The sequence below is a fragment of the Epinephelus lanceolatus genome, chromosome 15 (genome assembly GCF_041903045.1).
Source record: "Epinephelus lanceolatus isolate andai-2023 chromosome 15, ASM4190304v1, whole genome shotgun sequence".
NCBI classification, from domain to species: domain Eukaryota; kingdom Metazoa; phylum Chordata; class Actinopteri; order Perciformes; family Serranidae; genus Epinephelus; species Epinephelus lanceolatus.
This window is the reverse complement of record NC_135748.1, coordinates 24859184-24879383: the sequence shown is the minus strand read 5'-3', so window position 1 is coordinate 24879383 and position 20200 is coordinate 24859184.

Below are 20200 nucleotides of genomic sequence, written 5' to 3'. Positions count from 1 at the left end.
AACGACGAACTACTGCCATCTGCTGGTGTGAAGAACTACTTCCTCTCAGGTAGACACAGAATATACGTATGCTGATTGAGCACTGGATGTAATCTTTGCGGCGTGTTCATGCGCATCATTCTGGCCGAGACACTGAAAACACAGTTGGCTTTCATTGCCACTAGTTCTCTGATGTAGGTTTGATGTGTCTTGGAAAGAGAAAATCTCTCACCTTTCAAAAATTCCTCTGCCTGTGTACATTATTATTCAAAACATTATTTGTGGTGTTATTTAAAGCATCAAGTGAAACTACACATTCATTCATTCATTTATATTATCCTGTTACATTGGGCGAGAGGCAGGGTACACCCTGGACAGGTCACCAGACTATCACAGGGCTGACACATAGAGACAGACAACCATTCACACTCACATTCACACCTACAGACAATTTAGAGTCACCAATTAACCTGCGTGTCTACACATTTAACCACGCAACTTACAGGTATGTCACTTTTGTTCAGGGTTTCACCTTGCTCTATAGCCCTGTTTCCACCAATTACTTTCGGTATGGTACCTTTGGAACCAAAAGTAACTCTTCAGACATGGTACCTAGACCCTAGGTCCATTTAGCATTTCCACCGCAAACAGTGCTCTCAAATGTGGGTGGGGTTGTTGTCACTGCTCCGTCCAGCACTCACTTATTTCCTGGCTCATCACCGATGACTTGGAGGAAGTCTGCACCTCGTTTATCGTCCACAGAATGAGGTTCCACACCGACATTTTCAGAATAAAACAAAACAGGCTGCAGTGAGAGTGGAGTGCAGCCTGAGTGGATTTGTGCACTCAGTCCTTCTTAGGCAAGCTCAGAGGTTTAGTGCTGCCGGAGCCCACATGAATGAAATTCCGCGATGCTTTTCTTTTCTGCGAGCAAGGATTAGAATATATGCCGTCCCGATCTAAATTAATAAACACTGCAGTGTTCTCCACCTTTTAGTACCAGATCTGTGTGCTAGGTACCCCAACAGAGGGGTGACCGAAAATGGGGACGTTACAGAATGGTTCCAATGGTACCATCCACAACTTTTCACAAAAAAATATACACTGAATTGAACTGTACTGTACTGCTTGGTGGAAATGGGGCTAATTTGCGGGTTATTTTTCGGTGCTGTGTCTCTTGGATGCCTGGTGCTTACGGTCTGGCACCTGGTTACTACCATTTTATAAATTCCCGACCTCGCCTCAGCGCTGTGGGGTACACGCTCATAAATGTCCTGACCACAGGAAATAAGAAGAAAATAAGAAAACAGAGGCAGCGGGCCGAGTCTCTGTAGATAAATACACCACCACACACGTCTACTGAATCATAAGTGATGATTGAGAGGGATTTCTGTATGAGTCTATGCATTGTTTTTTAGGAAAATCTTGAATAGTATATCTTTAACTTAAACCACACACTGAAGGAAGCAATTTAAGGTAAGTGGCAATATTGATATTGAACATTTGCTACATATTTTCTTTTAATTCTTGTATAAAAGTCCAGATGTAGGTATAGAGGAAACATTTTCAGTTTGTGAGAGCCACATATGCCCAGATCTTCAGCTTTGAACTTAAATTCTCACATCACCCTGAGAGCACCAACAGCATCTCTCAATGACTCTAGCCTAGATTGTGGTGGGTCAGAAGGGCCTGGCTTTTAAGAAAAGCCCTCAGGTTTCTTCATCTCTTTCTCAGAAAGCACATGCATACAAATACAGCTGGCACATTTCACATTCATGCTGCATAAAGTTACAGTGGTTTAGTAGTACGAATAGTAATAGTAGTAGTAGTTTCAAGTTCATTATTGAGAAGTTTAAATAAGGAACTATGGAAGATATGGCTTGGTATCTGAAATAATAAAGATTTGTCTGAAGTGCACTTTAACTTTATCAAATCGAATTGTGAATCAGCCCGTCCTGAATCAGTGTTGAATGAAATAGTATTCTCTGGCTGAGTTACTGTCACCCTGCTAAGCCTTTGTGAAGAAACCTAAGATTCCAGCTTTCCCCCTGAGCCCTGAGCTGGGACTGAGTTGACTGAGGTGATAATGATTTCACTGCAGATATTTTTCGTCTTTTGTCTCTAAGGGCTCGAGACGCAGGCATGTCAGAGATTACAGGAATGAAGAAAAGCCTGAAGCTCTGATCTGTCAAGTGGCTTTGAAACATTGATAGGAACTGTCATCACACATGTCCATTCCCCACCTGCCTGCACACATATGCATACACAAACCATACACAGGCTCTGAATATTGAATGTATGCTGTGTGTCATACACATGTGGGAAGAAAGGCACATAAACACACATTTGTATCATGGCAGCATCGTAATAGTTGTGTGACAGCTAAAAAGGCTTTGGGTTGGTGTTATATTGTTTGGTAATGACGGACTTTGCAGTGGAAAAGACGACAGTAAGACCACACCAACTCTGAATGCTATCAGCCCATGAAATGGCCCTTATAACTATAACTTTGATCCAGGCAGCCTGGTCTCACTTGGCTGTTTGGTCAGATGCCCTCAGTGTTAGATACAACGCACAGTGCACCCTAAAGCTTCTGTACGAGACACACGGAGCTTCCGACTCCAATGTAAACCAACACACAATGCAAAAGAGTAGGTGAATGGGCCCAATCAATGACTGTATATAAAGATGGATGACTCCACTTCCTACCACTGTACAAAAATGAAGCAAAAATATCTCATATATGGCTGTACTTCCTGGGCTGGTAATGTCATTTGGAGTCAGACTGTGCAGTAGTGAGCTCTGCGATATCAAGTTCTTGCCCTCCAACCAATTGTAAGTCTCACAAATAAATTTTTACTCAACTTATCAGAAAAATAAACACCTGAACATACATCAACATTGGAAGATGCAGTCCATCTTTATACACTGTCTAAGGGTCCAACAAGCACAGGACTTAGACCCAGGAGACTGCTGTTTGTGATCTGTATGAAACCAAAAGTCAATAATGACTTATTTTATTTGATGTATGTTACGTCACCTCACATCACGTTGCCTCACCTCACCTCACCTCACGTAATAAACGTACATATTTTAACCCAAACCATGATCTTTTCCTTAACTTGGCCATGTAGCTTTGGCACCTAAACCTGACAAACTTAAAGTAAAACCTAGTAAAACCTTTTTGGCCTACTGGTAGGCATAGTTTGCCACAGCTGAAGCATTATGATGGTGGTGATAACACAGATAACGGCCATCTTATGGACTTATAACAGATATGTCTAAAGTCTGGCCCGGGGACTCGTTGTGTGCATACATTTTTTTTTTTCCAAAATAAATTTACACCGTATGTAAAACACTTTGTTTTTACATTTATTTCATCAAGTTCAGGCAACAAAATGACAACACGGCTTGGCTTAAAATAACTAAGGTTCTTAATGATGCCATGTAATGTCACTTGACATACAGTGGTGGAAAAAAGTTTTCGGACACCCTTAAAATTTTACACAATCTCAAATATTATCATGAAATATTTGTGGAAAAATCTTTTTTGTGTTTCAAAAGGTGTGGCTGCATTAGACAGATACAAACAAATACAAATTATATTTTTTTGTTTATTGTTTACAAGAAAAACTAACAAAACTAAATTCTTGACCGTTTCAATATTTCAGTTCTCAACATTGTCGGTATCAAAGTCAACAAATAACAGAGAATGTGTTCAAAACTGAACAAAAAATAGATAAACCATCACATCATCAAATTAATATTTAGTAGTCCTGCCATTGGCACGTAGTAGAGCTCTAATCCTGGCTGGTATGTTCCCCACGAGTCTTTCACACTGTTGAGGGGTAATCTTGTCCCATTCTTCTTGAATTACTGCTTTTAATTCTTCTAAATTCTTTGGTTTATGCTTTGAAACAGACCTTTTGATAATCCACCACAGATTTTCAATGGGGCTCATGTCCGGGGATTGAGCTGGCCACTCTAAGACCTGGATACTGTGCTCCTGCAGCCAAGTTCTACTGGCCTTGGATGTGTGGCAAGGGGCATTATCTTGTTGAAACATCCAGTTTTTACCTCGATGGAACAGTGCACGCGCAGAAGGGAGCATGTGGGTTTCGAGAATGGTACAATACTTGGTAGAGTTCAATGTGCCATCACAGACAGTGAGATGACCAACACCAGCAGCACTCATGCATCCCCAAACCATGATACTGCCTCCACCATGCTTGACAGTAGGTACTGTACATGCTGGAGATAATGCTTCGCCTGGCCTTCTGCGTACCCTCACATTAGTAGGAGGAAGATAAAGCTGGAAACTGGACTCATCTGACCACAAAATCTTCTTCCAATTCCTGGCTGTCCAGTTCTTGTGTGCCTGGGCCCAATGACCCCGGGCTAACCTCTGTCTCTCATTGATCAGGGGCTTCTTGATAGCCTTATAGGACCTTAAGCCATGATCTAAAAGTCGGCCACATACAGTGCGGGTGGAACACTGGACACCAGTTTGGTTTGACCACTGCTGCTGAAGCTCCTGTGATGTCATTCGGCAGTTTTGCCTGCACATGCGGATCAGGATGCAGTCATTTCTTGCTGAAGAAACCCTTGGACGCCCAGATCTTGGTTTGTCTTCCAAGCTGTTGGTTCGTCTGTATTTCTGCAGAGTGTATCCAACTGCTGAAAGACTGCATCTGCACTTCCTGGCTATCTGGCGGCAGCTGTATCCTTCCTGGCTGAGAATCTTTATCTTCAGGCGTGTTTCCTGCGTTAGGTTCCTTGTTTTAGCCATTTTTGTGTCTGAAGAACTTTCAAATGTGCTGGCTTTATGTAGACACGAAGCTTGGCAACAAAAATTGTGTCTTTTAATAAAAAGAACGACCTTCATCACTGGTACCAAAATGACCCAATACTCAAAATTTCTTATGTATTTTTATGGAACCAATCAATTTTAAGTTTTTAATGGCTTTTTTAGGATTTATTTAGTATTTTGGCTGTGACTGTACTAAAAGAAATTGCACTTGAAGACCTAAGAGTGATTCTTAATGCAATATTTCACAAATGCATGGGGTGTCCGAAAACTTTTTTCCACCACTGTATGTTACGTGACATGCATCAGTACCATAGCACGCTACACATACTTTAATGCTACTTTGTTGTTAAAATAACTCTAATGACTTTTGGTTTCATACAGGAAACAAATAGTGGGCTCCTGGCTGAAAGTCCGGAGTGTGTTTGACCTGCCAACCCTGTAGGGACTCTCACTCTTTATACTACCGTAGTAGTTAGAAACTGCAGCCTTGCAGTGCTTTTCATAATGCTGCGAAAGGTGCCTTTGGGAGTTGTTATCTGACACAGTTGTCCACTGACAAAGCAACAGTATTTGACAAGTTGGGTTATTGCCCACTGTGTCATAAACTGCCTACGCCCAGTGCGTATAATACCTCTGCGAATGGTGCCTCTGTGTGTTGGTATCTGACGCAGACATCACTGACAAAGCGGTGGTATTTGACAAGTTTGGAATGAGAACGGGCTGTGTTACGATCGTACAGAGCCAGGCCAGCTCTTTCCACTGCATCGTTATGCTAAGCTAACCAGTTACTTGCTCAGGCATCAAATTTAATGGACAGATTTGAGAGTGGTCCGCATCCTCATCTAACATCTAGCAAAAAAGCAAAAAAACATGGTGCCCAAAATCTTGTTAGTGTGTCTTCCTCTTGCCCGTGTTGACAAATAAGGTCAGAGTTGTAAAAAATGTTTTAAAGAACCCAACCTTGGTTTTGTGTATATCAGCAGGAGCCACGCTGTTGTTTTGTAAAAGCTTTTTGTGAGCTGTATTTAAATGTTAACCTCTGAATATCTGGCCTTGAAGAGTATACACCACGAGATAGATAAAATATCTTGCTTTTGTAATAGCATCTGCGCGCCCACGCATGCCTGCAAGACAGACACAGACCAGCACTAGCACGCACAAACATCGTCTCACACATAACACAATCCCTTTGACAAACCCCCAATTACTGTACAGTGCAGTATGTACAGGGTCAGGGTAAACGCTGTGCTCTGTAAGTTTCCTCACTCAGCACCTGCTGTTTTCTGTTTTGACTGCCTCTGTCTGCTCCGACAGATTGATTGTCTGCAGCTACAGTTGTCATCTCAATGCATCGTTTATTCCAACACAGGTTTGTTGGCTTTGGTTGTAGTGACAGGGACAGCTGTAGGTACGTCTTGCTCAGGAGTTTAGGTTCCTGCTGCAGCAAGAAAAGGGATCACTCCGGACGAAATCTGAAGACTGTATTGCTGGGTCAACAATGTATCTGAATCCCCTCTGTGTGGGTCAGACCTTCCTTTTCTTTTTTGTCTTTACCTCCTTTATCTACTATATAAAATAAGAAAGAGGATTGAAAAGGCTTGTCACAGCTGCAGCTGGCAGTTCATTAAAGGAGGGAAAGCAAGAGAGGAAAGGACGAGAGTAGTAATGGCTCAGATTTAAGAGAGTTCTACATTAATATCCGCTCTAAACTCGCAAAGAAGAATCTCTATGTTGGTTTATTTTTAGCAAGAGATTTTAATACCATTGTATATTGTCACAAACTGGCTCATCGCATGTGACAAGGAGGGAAGACCAGTCAAATTAAAATGCCAGTTAAGTATTTTATTAGTAAAAACAAACATAACTATGGTGTGTGAAATGTATGGATGAAATGTTTGACCAAACTAACGGTGTGGATCCTACAGCAGTAGAGAGGAAGAGACAGACCATGAAAAGATGCTAGCATTTGTAACCTTGATAGAGACCTAAACAGGCGCCAACAAATTAGGATAACGAACCCCCTGACTGCAGGCTCCTGCAGGAGACACAGATTACCAAAGAAAAGCAATGGTGTAATATTAAAGCTTCTTTGCTGTGTTTATTCTTTTTACCAGCAGTTGCAGTGATTGATCGGTTGACAGGTCTTAAATTCCCACACATATTTGTCGCTAAAGTGACTGAAATATTGTCTTACATGAATTACAGGAAACAGGTTGATTTTATGTAAGCTCTGAGAACACAACAGTCAATTTATGTTTCACAGCTTTATCTGGAAGATATCATGGCAGGATGTGTCTGTCTCCTCAGATGCGGAGGCAAAAACACATTTTTTTTAAAGAGAACTCCACTTTTTCTCAGAATCACAATGGACAGTTTTGTGTTTTCAAATTTGTGTTTTCTATTCCACTCGTTCTTTTTCTTGTCAAAACCTGCCATCTCAGCCTGGTTTCACTCCCAGGGCCTCAAAATGCACTTCTTTAACAGTGCCCCTGGCATCATTATAATGTCGCTGGGGGCACCTTTTAGCATCTGTGTGTGACGCACTCCAAGGTAAACCCATTCATTAATTTTCTGTAACTGCTTATCCTGTTGGGGGTTGTGGGGGGGGCTGGAGCCTATCCCAGCTGACGCTGGGCGAGAGGCGGGGTACACCCTGGACAGGTCACCAGACTATCATAGGGCTGACACATAGAGACAGACAACCATTCACACTCACATTCACACCTACGGACAATTTAGAGTCACCAATTAGCCTGCATGTCTTTGGACTGTGGGAGGAAGCTGGAGTACCCACGCTGACACAGAAGACACAGACACAGAGGAGCTCCCCCACCAATAACCCCCTTGCTGTAATGCGACAATGCTAACCGCTACACCACTGTGCCGCCATGTGTCATTATTCAATGCCCAGAGTGTGAAAGTCTGCTCAGGATGGGAAAGGAGGTGGATGGTCAAACAAACCCTTGACTTCGACCAAGATAACTGGTGTTCAAGACCATTAATCAACAACTTCGGATGCAACATTTGTGCCACTCAAAGCAGGACATTTTGTAGCGACACGTGGCTGCCTTTTGAGCCATGTTTTTGCACCTTAAAGCCCAGTGTTTTTCCTAACCTTGATCAAATAATTTTGTTGCCTAAACCTAAAAATTAACCCCCTCAGTGTCAAAATACAATGCAAAAGGCTGCCCCCTGGCGTTGCGTTGGCGTTGCCAACAGCAAAATATGACAAGAACACAGTACCAAAGTACCACCACCAGAAATTTATGTCACTAAAACCTGCCCCTCTGCCAGGGTAAACTGTACCAAAATAAAAGTGAGAATTAGATTCTCTTGTGGTGAATTAAAAATTACACAATTACAAAAAATACACCCACTGAAGTCTAACTTGCAAACCTGTACCTGCCAGATGCTCAGTGCCTCACGTGGAGTGAATCCAAAACACAAGTCTGCTTCAGTCAAGTAACCAGTCAACACATCCTCTCGCTGTGCTTTGGAGACTTTTTGACTGCAGTGATCGCCCACACAGGGCAGCTTTGCTGATCCTCTTCCTCTGAGGTTTTGTTATTTCTTGCAGTATCTTTTCAAAGTCACATGGCAGATAAAGTATTTTTTGGCGACTGACCTTACTGTCTTTTCCGCCTCACCTCATCTGACGCATACTTTAGTACACATGCAGGTACATCCCTGTCAGGTTTTCTCACCAACTCTCCTAGCAGACTGAAAAAATGAGTAAGACAGATGCAATGTGTTTAGTGGTTTTTGGGGTCAGTTGTAGCACTTTTTAAAAAGGTGTCACAACCATCCCTGACCCTGTCAGCTATTATTTAGTGAGCTGCAGCCAAGCGGCAAACTCCAGAGCTGGAAAATGAAGCCAACACAGAAGTCCCAAAAACTGCAGTTCTTTGAATGGCTACTTGAGACTGGCTTCAGAAGCCAGTCAGTCCTCACAGACCCCCATGTTAAAATGTACAGCACAGATAAACGTGTTCACAGCCTGGTGCAAAAAACAGTTTTGGTCACTATGACTAATTTTCCCCTTAATGAAATCTGTATGGGGGATGAATTTTTCTTTGTAACTTACACATTTCAATTTTATGACAGTTTTAAGCTGCCCATAATTAAGGCCAGGCTGCCAGGCTGCTTTGAGTGACAGGCTATCTGCAGACAGTGTCCTCGGCTTCTCAGTCAGATCCACACCTCGCTCCTCTACAGCGCCACTCTCTTGCCAAAATATGGTCACTTCTGGCTCCAAAAAACCAAGATGGCAACGGCTGAAACGCTGAACTCGAGGCTTCAAAATGAGAGTCCACAAACCAATGGGTGACGTCACGGTAGTTACATCCCTTAAATATGCATTCAAAGGCTGCACCCGCATGATGATTTGAAGTGAGCAAAGATGAAATGCAAACCACAAATATGTTACATTTGCATGTTTCATACATATGTGATCAATGTTTTTAAAGTGACATTATATATGAGCTGTCAACTGGAGGTGGAGGAGATGGTGGATGATGTGTTACCTATGTGAGACAACTGCCAAGCTGCAGACCTTTGTTCTATACCAGCAAACAACAAATCCAGTTGCTTTTTAGCGAGTAATTGCAACGTTTCCATTGGCTTGTTAGGCACCAAACGTGGGTGTTTTTAGGGACCCATGGCTCTTCTCTCAGTGGGAATAGGATCATGAAAAGCGTTTTTTTTAACCAAAACATTGCTGCATTTCCTGCCAGGATAGTGGCATAAAAAGTGGTTGTTTGTGACAGAGTCATTGCTTTATTTCCTGCCAGGACTGTGCCCCAACAATCAGGTATTTTAAGCCAAAACATGTTCTTTTCTAAGCCATAACAAATAGGTTTTTGTGCCTAAACCTAGCCACATGTTAACCACAGCATTGTTGAGACATAGAGTTTCAACATATCCACTACACATTATCTGTGTTTTGCAGGTGATGCCAACATTTTTTGCTAGCAACTGGGTTGCTCTAACCCTGTGCAAGTTACAGAATTCTAACTTTTACAGTATCAGTAATGAAAATATAGAGTCGATCCAACAAATTATTATTATTATTTTTACTTTATAATTAGTGTTTTGGCAGTGAAATCTGCATACTTCTGCATACACACAGCTATGATATTCAAAAATGCAAGGTCAGGAAGGAAGTGGCCATATGATAAATGTATTGCAGGATTTTAGATAATCTATTCTTGGTGAAAGTAGCGCTGTTACAGCCATACCTGGTCTCTTCTACTCCTCCACTTAATGGCAACACATAAGCATTCGGATGGAGACAATTTTCAAGTAAAATACACACATAATAACATATATTCACACAGCAGTCATTTGAAACAGCAGTATACCTCTGTGCAGTCACTCTCCTGGAGAACGCTTGTGATGGTATAGCTGTGTCTGCTGTGAGATGACTTTGTTGAGGGTTTTGCTGTCATAAAAAAAGAAATTAGAACTATGAGACTTACATCTGAGGTGGATGTTTTTGATGCTAATCTTCTTGAAATCCACAGCAACAATAATTATGAATTCAATTTGTTAAAAAGTAAAACAAAACAAAACAAAACAAAATACATCTTTTTTTTTTTTACCAATAATATCAGTGAGTGGGGAACTATTGGATTATAATTTAACTTTTAGAAAGTTTTTCATTTTGAAATCAGATAAAAGTGGCTCACCAAATGCCACATCATTCATGCTGGACAGTTAGATGGGGTGTCTGAGGAGAAAGGGTATCAGAACTCTCTTAGATCTGTCTGTCTGTGGGGTCCCCCAGGGCTCTGTGCTCGGTCCAACCCTCTTCACCATCTACATGCTCCCCCTTGGTCGTGTCGTCAGCAGGCATGGAATACAATTCCATTGCTATGCTGATGACACACAACTCTACCTCAAGGTCACCCCCTCCTCCACTTCCTCCTCCTCTGTCACTCAACTGGACTCCTGCCTGGAGGAGATAAAGGCTTGGATGAGTGAAAACTTCTTACAGCTGAACAGCTCCAAAACGGAAGCCATTCATATCGGCACCCCTCACCAGCTCCGTTCTTCCCACATTTCCTCCGTCTCTTTTCTCGGCCACAACTTTTCCCTCTCTCCTTCCGTGACTAATTTGGGAGTCAGGTTTGACCCCCATCTTAGCTTTGACGATCATATCAACCATATCTGCAAGACTTCCTTCTTTCACCTCCGTAATATTGCCAAACTCCGGCCATCTCTCTCTCGTCCTGCAGCAGAGAGGCTCGTCCATGCCTTTGTCTCCTCCAGGCTGGCCTACTGTAACGCGCTCTTCATCGGGATCCCGGGCAAGAGCCTACAAAGGCTCCAATATGTCCAAAACAGCGCTGCTCGGGTCCTGATGAGAGTAAACATGTGCACGTCACCCCCATCCTTCACACTCTGCACTCGCTCCCCGTTCACCTCCGCATCGAATTCAAAATCCTCCTTCACACCCATCACTGTCTGCACGGTGTAGCCCCCACCTGCCTCACCGAACTCCTCAACCCACTTACCTCAGCCAGAACCCGGTCAGGCCAACTGCACCGTCTGCGCCCGCCCAGGACTCGGCTCAAGACCATGGGCGACAGGGCCTTCGAGGCTGCTGCTCCCCGTCTGTGGAACGCCCTCCCCAACCACCTCAGGGCTCCACAGTCGATGGATGCTTTTAAAAAAGGACTCAAAACCTTCCTTTTTCAGAAAGCCTATTCTGACTAATCTTATCTGATTTTATCTGCTGACTGTTTTTATTGTTTTGTTCTGTTGCTCGATTTTACTGTTATTGTTGCTTTTATTTGCCTTTGTACTGTGCACTTTGAGATTTGTATTCAAATGTAAAGTGCGTTATAAATAAAATCTATTATTATTATTATTAGATCTGCACATCGATGGCCGTTTTGCATCAGTTATTCAGTTAAGTAGTAAGTTCGATCTTACAAATTCCCATTTTCAAGTCAGACACTATGTTACGGAAGAGTGCCCACAATCTCAGTCCACCCCCACTACCCTACCTTTTCTTGAAAATCTCTTGCTCCCCCCGGATTTCAAGCAGCTGGTATAAAAATGTGTGAACTGTTTAACTTTTTTCAGATCTTGTTAGGGCCAGTGACCTGAACTCCAATATCAGCAGATTTCTGGGAAATGGCAAAGTCCAGGGTTCACTGTTGTCTTATTAATTAATGTTACAGGTTAATCCAGGACAAGGTGATGCATAGACTGTATTAACTGAAAACTGAACCACATCTTCTCATCAGTGTCTCCTAAGTGAGATCAGTGCTGCTCTGCTGTAGGATCACTCACATAGATCTGGTTTTGTCTGACATTATACAACTTTTGGACTGCAATTTTGGAGTGGCTCCCAAAAGCCTATTTCAGAGACATTCTGTTGTGGCAGTTTGACTTAGGACCCACATGCAAACACAACCAGAAAACAGGGAATGGTTAAAGGCAGTTTATTGTAATTTGAAGAAGTGGAGCTGAAGGCTTGAATGAAATGATGGCAGAGGTGGGCAGGGATTGGCGAAGCAGAGCAGGCAGATTAGCTGAAGGCAGAGCAGTCCAAATCCGGAGGCAGGAGACGAGAACAAGGCTGGATGTGGTGGGTTATGGTTGAGGCTGACTGGCGTGGTGAACGTGAGACACAGAGCAGAGTAGGAATTCATGTCCAAAAGTACAAAAGGACAAAGTGTTAAAAAAAGTAGGCCTGGATGTCTGTACTGCAGAGGAGACTGAACAATCTGGCAGAGTCTGGATGTCTGAGCCGGGGTTTTATTCTGCAGTGCTTGATTGTAGATGTGGATCAGGTGTGCAGGTTCAGCAATGGCAGCCGTCCTTGGGAGTTTGTACTCCCGAGTCGAACTTGCCAAGTCCAACCTTGATTTATTTACTCATATTACTTTTGTGACATTTTTGAAAGATTATTTATGTATTTTTTTGTGTTTTTCTGTTCTGTGTTCCACTTTTCTTTGTCTTGTTTTTAATGAAAAATTGAAAACTGAAAGTAAAGTATTAAAGAAAAAGAAATGTTTTCACCTTGGCTTCATACTCCACATTTCATTAGAGATAAAGTCCCGCTGTAAAGCTTCTGAAATGAAATAACGCTCCGTCTCTCTGTCAGTCAGTGGTCACACTGACCCCTCTCTTCTCTATCTCAGACCGGCTTTTCTCTCTCTTCGTCCTATCTCCTCCTCACTCGATCCTCCGCATCCTCTCTCTGCCTCGGCTCAGCTCCTCTCTGCTGGTGAGTTACTCGGGTCAGAAAATGAGCCAGCTGCCTGGGCTAATCTGGGGAATACAGACGGCTGGAGACCGAGACAGAGGTTGACAGAAAGGCCAGCTTTTCCACATCGATAAAAGGCTGCGCTCGTGCCTCAAATCAGATACCATCCAACTTGACCTATAAATGTACTCGAACGCCACAAAAAAAGAAATGCAGCTTCATGTCTGGAGAGGCTGCATCACTAGACATGAAGTACAAAATCATCCCGCAGAAGGAGAAATTTGAATTTGACATTAGGACCTCAGAGAGATCGGAAAAGATGACGCTGTGCATTGGCAGGTTTGAAGATAGAGAATATAAACCATCAACAGAGGAGTAATACTTTGAAGCATTTTCACATCAATCATCTGCCTGTAAATAAGCAGCTTTTTGAATGGATAATTACATAATTGCACATTACCGTATGTGTGGGAGCTGTCGATTGCTAATTAGGGTTTTGTTAATTCATGCTTAAAACCTTTTATCGCTGCACTTTTTTTTGGACACTGCGTCTCAGCTCAAGGCACACATTCAGAAATGTAAAATGTGATTCCTGCCAGGTATGGATTCGCATAATTAGACATTAATGGGGTATTTCAAAATGTGCCGAAAACCAGACTTTTTCGTTTTGCCACTCCTCACTAATTAGTCCCACTGTTACTTTGCAGGCATTATAGCAAGTATGGAAATGACTCAAGCATTTCATCTCACCCCATGGTTGTATTGCAGCACAAAGATAGGAAATTGGGATGAAATTATTTTTCTGGCAAAGTTGGGCAGCGAGAGAATTCTTGAAGGGTATCTGGTGCCCTTTAGACAAAGTAATAATGCTCTGACAGTTGCCTGTGTGTTTTGTGTGAGTGTGTGTGCACTACTTGGACAGAAGGGAACGCCAGACTTTTAGAATTGTTTGGAGCATTTCTGTCCAAAAAGTTGGGAGGGTGCAGAGGAAGAAAACAAAACTTACTCTACTAATTATATATGTATTGTTAGAATTTTACTTCAATCATGTGCATTGTCTGACTTGTGTGTGTGTGTTTGCCAGTGTAGGAGGCCTGTGGAGACTTTTTTGGTGAGTGCACTACGTAATCAATGTTTACAGGAAGACATGGGGTGCTGTATTTAAATGTGGTATCCAGTTCTCCTTTTTTTTTTAAATAATCTCTTTATTGATTTTTCACTTTTGCAAGATGTTACAGCTCAAGTATTAACTTTAACAAATACCCCCCCAACACACAAACAGACACACACAAGGGTGCTTTCAGACCTACAGTTGTCTTGCTTTGGTTTGAATGATGCATAATTGCCTAGAGTTGGTTCGTGTTCTCACGGCAGCATTTACAAGTGGACCAAATCAAATGCCTTGTGTGAGAAAGCTGCTCTTGATTGGTCAGAATTTCCATGCAGGAAAAATCCAGGAAGTAAACAAAACGTTGAAGAAGAGTACACTTGCAAGATAAATGTGACACTTTCTAATGTCACAATGGAGGGACAACTACGCAGGTTGATTTTAGCGCTGCTCATCGTGGACTATATTGCTGTCATTGTTCATTTTAGTCAAACCATACAGTTTGAAAACGAGGCGCGGCTCCAACTAGAAAACAATGTTTTGATGCATTAGATGTGCTGAATGTGCATATTAAGGCAGTACAGGAGGAGGTGCACATTAATAATCCTCCAGGACTGTAACATGCTCATGTTTAACCCAAACAATGTGTCATGTGACTGCAGTTGGTTCAGATCGAGGTCTGAACACATTCTCACCACAAACGAACCGCACCAGAGTTTGTTTGTAACAGGACCGAGACCATCTCTTCAAGAAGGTCAAAAAAATCACACTATTCCAACAAATTTTCAAAACATGCGTCCATCCCCTTCTGAGCCCTACCACTATTTAAATAATTTAAGTATCCTGTCCTGAGTTTTCCTCCTGGAGAGGTTCCCCTTTATCTCCACTCTTTATAAAATCATTAATTGTTTCCACATTCTCTCAGAAACACCCAGTTTGATTTTCCAGGTGTATGTTATTTTCTCCACCGACGTTCAATGCACCATGTTCTTGAGCCAAAATAGTTTTCTTCCAGTTAAAAACAATCATTTGTTATGCTTGGGAAAATCAGTAAATGTTTTGTCTCTGGTTCTCAATTTGAGATCTGTTGGTGTGGCAATGTATCCAGCTCTCTTTAATACATCTATGATAGTACACGCTAAAGGGCTGCTACCATAGATACTGACTCTTAGTTTTACACACAGATAAATATGTAATTAACACAGTAAAGTAGATCCCCCCTCCAGCTTTTAACAATCCTTAGCACATACCTCATCATGTTCTGACTTGATTGACAGATGGCCAACTTGTTAACTCTTAAAATATATATAGAAAAAGAAACAAACCCCTCTGTGGGCATTGTTGTGAGTTTTGATTGACAAAACTGCTGCAGTGTAAGTCTGAATAACAAGACATTTTTTATTCCTGGAGGAGCTATGAAGTAAGTATTATTGGAGCTGTCACTGGACAGTGTAGGAGGATCACTGTGGTTGTCCACTCAGCAGTGCAGTTGCAGCCCACCACTGATGGCACAAGTCCTACTGTAACTGAATTTGAGCTGCAACTGAGGCACTTATTGCCAACATCCAACAAGACAAGTGAGGAAAGACATAAGAAGAGGACACGGCATAATGGCATTAAAGGAAGGAGGAGGAATGGCTTTGAACACGAACTGCACAAACTTCAAATGAGGATTCTCTAATTTTGTTAAAGTTGGGAAAACATATCACACATATGGGACCAAGATTAAACCAAAGCTACCCAAATATCCATGACTCAATTCTTCATGTCCATGTGTATCAGGAAGTCCACAATCGTTCCTGTGCCCAATACAAAAAGTCTAATCTGTCTGAATGACTACCGCCCAGATGTACTCACCTATGTAGTGATTAAGTGCTTTGATTGGTTTAAGGATTACACCCTCTCCTCACTACCCAGCACACTGAACCCACTATCATTTGCCTACTGCTTCAACAGATCTACAGAGCACACTATAGCACACATCCTCCACATGAGCCTATCTCTTCTCAAAAAGAAAAGCAGCTACATGAGACTGATGTTCATTGACTGCAGCTAAGTATTTAACACCATAGTTCCCTCCAGGCTCATTACAAACCTCGAGGAGCTGTGATTAAACACAGGACTGTGCATGTGGATCTTTGACTTCCTCACAGGCAGACCCCAGGGGGTGAGAGTGGGCGGACACACCTCTTCCACCCTCATCCTTAACACCGGAGCACCCCAGGGCTGCGTTTTCAGCCTCCTTCTGTAATCTCTTCTGACTCTAACACCATCATTAAGTTTGCTGACGACAGATAACAATGAACCTGATGGAAGCACAGGAACTGATGATGCCAGGATAACAATCTACTCCTGAATGTCAGTAAAGCTAAGGAGATGACAGTGGAGTTGGAGAAGAAGCAGCAAAGGAACTACACGCCTCCTCAATATCAACGGGTCCTCTGTGGAGAGGATGGACAGTTTGCAATACCTTGGGGTCCACATTACTGAGGGCCTGACCTGGATGCATCATACTGACTCAATGGTGAGAAAGACAAGGCAGAAACTGTGTCACCACAGACATCTGAGGCAATTCCTGGTATTACGTCAAATACTGCTGCACCACTGAGAGTGTTCTGACAAGGAACATCACTGCAGGGTACGTAAAAAGCAGCAAACAGGACCTCAAAGCCCTGCAGAGAGTGGTTCAGTCAGCTGCTGCTCTACCCTGCCTAAAGGATGTTTACACCAGACGCTGCAAAAATAAGGCCAGGATAGTTATTAAAGCCACCCAGATAATTGCCCTTTCTCTCTCTGTTGAGTTCCCGCCCCCATAGACATATATTCATTATTTCATTTCAATGCACAAATTGTATACATGATAACATTTCACTAAATTTGTATTCATAATTTCATGTGACAAATAAATCAATTTAAATTTAAACTGAAATTAATATATCTTTCATACATTATTATTAATGTATAATTTCCATTAAAGGGGGATAATATGGTTGTAAAGAAATTGCCTGGTTTTAGTATGAGATTTATATATTTTATATTAAAATCATGTTTCCAATGTATGACCAGGGGTGTAAATATAGATAGTCCAAGCGATGTGATTGCACTGGGGCCCTTGGGGTGGAGGGGCCCGTAGAGAGAGGGCGGACCCTTGCAAGTGACTCAGATTGCCACCATATACCTGTGTTCAAAGATTAATGATAAAAACAAATATTATTAATTTAAATATAGTGCCATTTGGTGTATATGTCCTCAAAAAGGCAAACCCATCATGGTTTTCTTTTTTCTTTTTAACTTTTTAAATACTCAGTAGCTATCTGAAAGGAAATGATATGCTTATCCTACATAAGCTGTAAAATCTACAAATAGACTATAAAAACTGATCAACTAAATGATTAATTTCTTATGTTCTTTGATATTTTGTCAGATATGCAATGATGATTGCTGGGTAATATGTATGTTGATGTCTCACTCTGAAGTCGTCGAAATCCGGTGCTTGGGCAGTGACCAGAAACCAACAAAAACAGCTATCCTTTAACATCGGCATGATACGTGGCGTGTTGCCGTTATAGTTTAACAGCACCTGGTGGCATCAGGGGGAAACATGGCGGGACAATGAGGAAGCTAAGGGAGCAGGTGGATGGGTCCAACAAACACAGACCTTAACCCAAGAGAGCGGTGTTCACGTCCCGTGAGATTCTAAAGCCAAACCCTGTTCTTTTTCCGAAACCCAACCATGTGTGTTTGAAGTCTCGCGTGACCAGCCTCCCTTACTTTGGAACGGGAGTCTGGGGACATTCGTCTTGTGTTTTGTAATAGAAATGGGCGGGGATATCCAGACCACGTGACGGCGTTGCCATTGGTACGGCACGTATGTTACATGTAAAAGAGACGTTGCAGCTCTGCAATAAAGTTGAATCAAATGAAATCATATCCATTTTAATCTCTACTTGCGATGCACTGAACACTTCCTTTTATGTTGTACTACAGACAACAATTCGGGAAACAGCAATTCCGGTGTAGGCGGGTGTAAGGCAAAGCTAATCAGCCGTTGGTCGAGGAAGTACACGGATTTGGATCCAATCACATCACTGCCGCTGGGAGCCAGAGCTAGTTCTATTACAACTTTCCCTTATGGGAATGTCCACAGATGACAGAGTCAGCCAGAGTGCTGACGTCATCGGTGTCTGTGTAAGAGACTAGTGTGTTTGTTGCTGAAGGAAAAAAACCTTAATTCGCAGTGTTGTACCAACATAGTGTGTTAATCTTCAAAGAGACCATATGTAAACGAATATCTTGAAAGAAGACAATGCATGTAACAGGCAGAACTTGACACAGTGTCCCAGAACGTCAACAGCCAACGCACCCAGGGTACCTTGCACGTCGTATGTGGTCGTTGAAAGTCCATGACCAAGCATGTAAATATGTGACGAGGTTGGAGTGAGAATGTGTTGGTTGATATTGTCCAATGTCAAGACAATACATCTATGATAGCGTGCACTCCACTCGGGTCAGTCATAACTTTCTTATGCTACTGTGTATGACTATCTTTTGATGTGAAGATTTGTCAATAATAAAATTGCCTCTGAATAATTAATGAAATCTTTCCTCATTATCACAGGATCTTTTCTTGTTTTAATAAGATACGGATCACAGGGCTGATGTCTTCTTTGCACCATTCCTTTTCATTAATACCGTTAGAGCAGACATGTATTTGTTTTGTTGCAGACCCAGGTGTTCAGTGTTACACATCTGTCTTTCAGTGTGGCTATTTACATAAAGTACCTACCTGGAGGTCATAATTAAAATGACAGTGGGTTCAGAGCACATCTTTTCTAGTCACAGAACAACAGTATGAATAAAAATGTAAAAAAAAAAAAAGTTTAAAGATTATTTTATTTGCTTATTGCCCAACTCTGGATGCACAGGCTTTAAAAACATCTTAAATTTGAACAATGAATTCTTCATTAAATAAAGATGATCGCTATGCCTCGTTCCATTTGGGTTCAACTGTGGTTCATCTGCTCTAAACTAGATAGATCACTGACTGGAACAGACAACCTCTGGGCTGTGTGTGTGTGTGTGTGTGTGTGTGTGTGTGTGTGTGTTTCCTTCACCCTCCCCCTTTCTGTTTTCTCCCATCACTTTAAAACCTTGCATTTTCTCTGCCAAGAGCTCCTCGGCATGATTAACATTGTTGTGAGCGGCAGGAGTTGTTATGGCAGCCATTTGCTTATGTTTGTGCATCGGTCTGTCTTCGTGTGTCTGCATCTGTGACCTGCACACGCAGCTTGTCTTCTCAGGTCAGTACATGAAAGGTATATTCAGTTTCAGGATCTCTCCCTGTTGTTATGGTACCTGACATTTCTTTTTTTCTGAACCAATCCCCCACTTGCTCTTACCGAGTAAACACACAAGTGTATTTACAAAAAGGGTTTATAAGGTTAATCTGTCCCTCCATAGTGACTGCCCATTTCCTTTATGAAAGGCTTTACCTGTCATGTGTTTGCTAATTGCTGAAGCCTCAGCGACCAAAATGTTACAGAGACCTTTAGTCACCTTTAATATCCTGACCTTTTCCTGTCCAGCACCTCACAGTCACCCAAAGAAGAGAATATCAAAGGCTAATTGTGTCAAGGTAATGTAAAACTGCAAGGCTGACATTATACAGTGCAACCTGAACACAGCTTTAGTTCTGGGCAGCTCCATACTGTCACTAAAAAACCCTATTTTCTAACCTATATGCATATTTTATCGATTCACACATTATCTGCTTTCACTCTTGCGCTCTTTTTCCTATTGTCTTGCTTTAAAGATTAATAAAAATCATCGTGGGACTTCTCCCTGTGGAACGCACATGAGACAAGTCTAAACTGCTGTATTGCAGAGCTATATGAAGGAGGAGAAAGAGGATAAAGAGGGACAAAGAGCTCTCTGAGGGAGTGCTTGCTGAATATTTACTCGAAGATCTGGAGCTTTTATGGAACCCATTTCAAAGGATAACGGATCCAAATTGATTGCAAATGGGCCGGGGAAGTTTTGCTTTGAAAGTGTGTTGAAAGTGTCAGAGATAGAAATAGGATAGAAG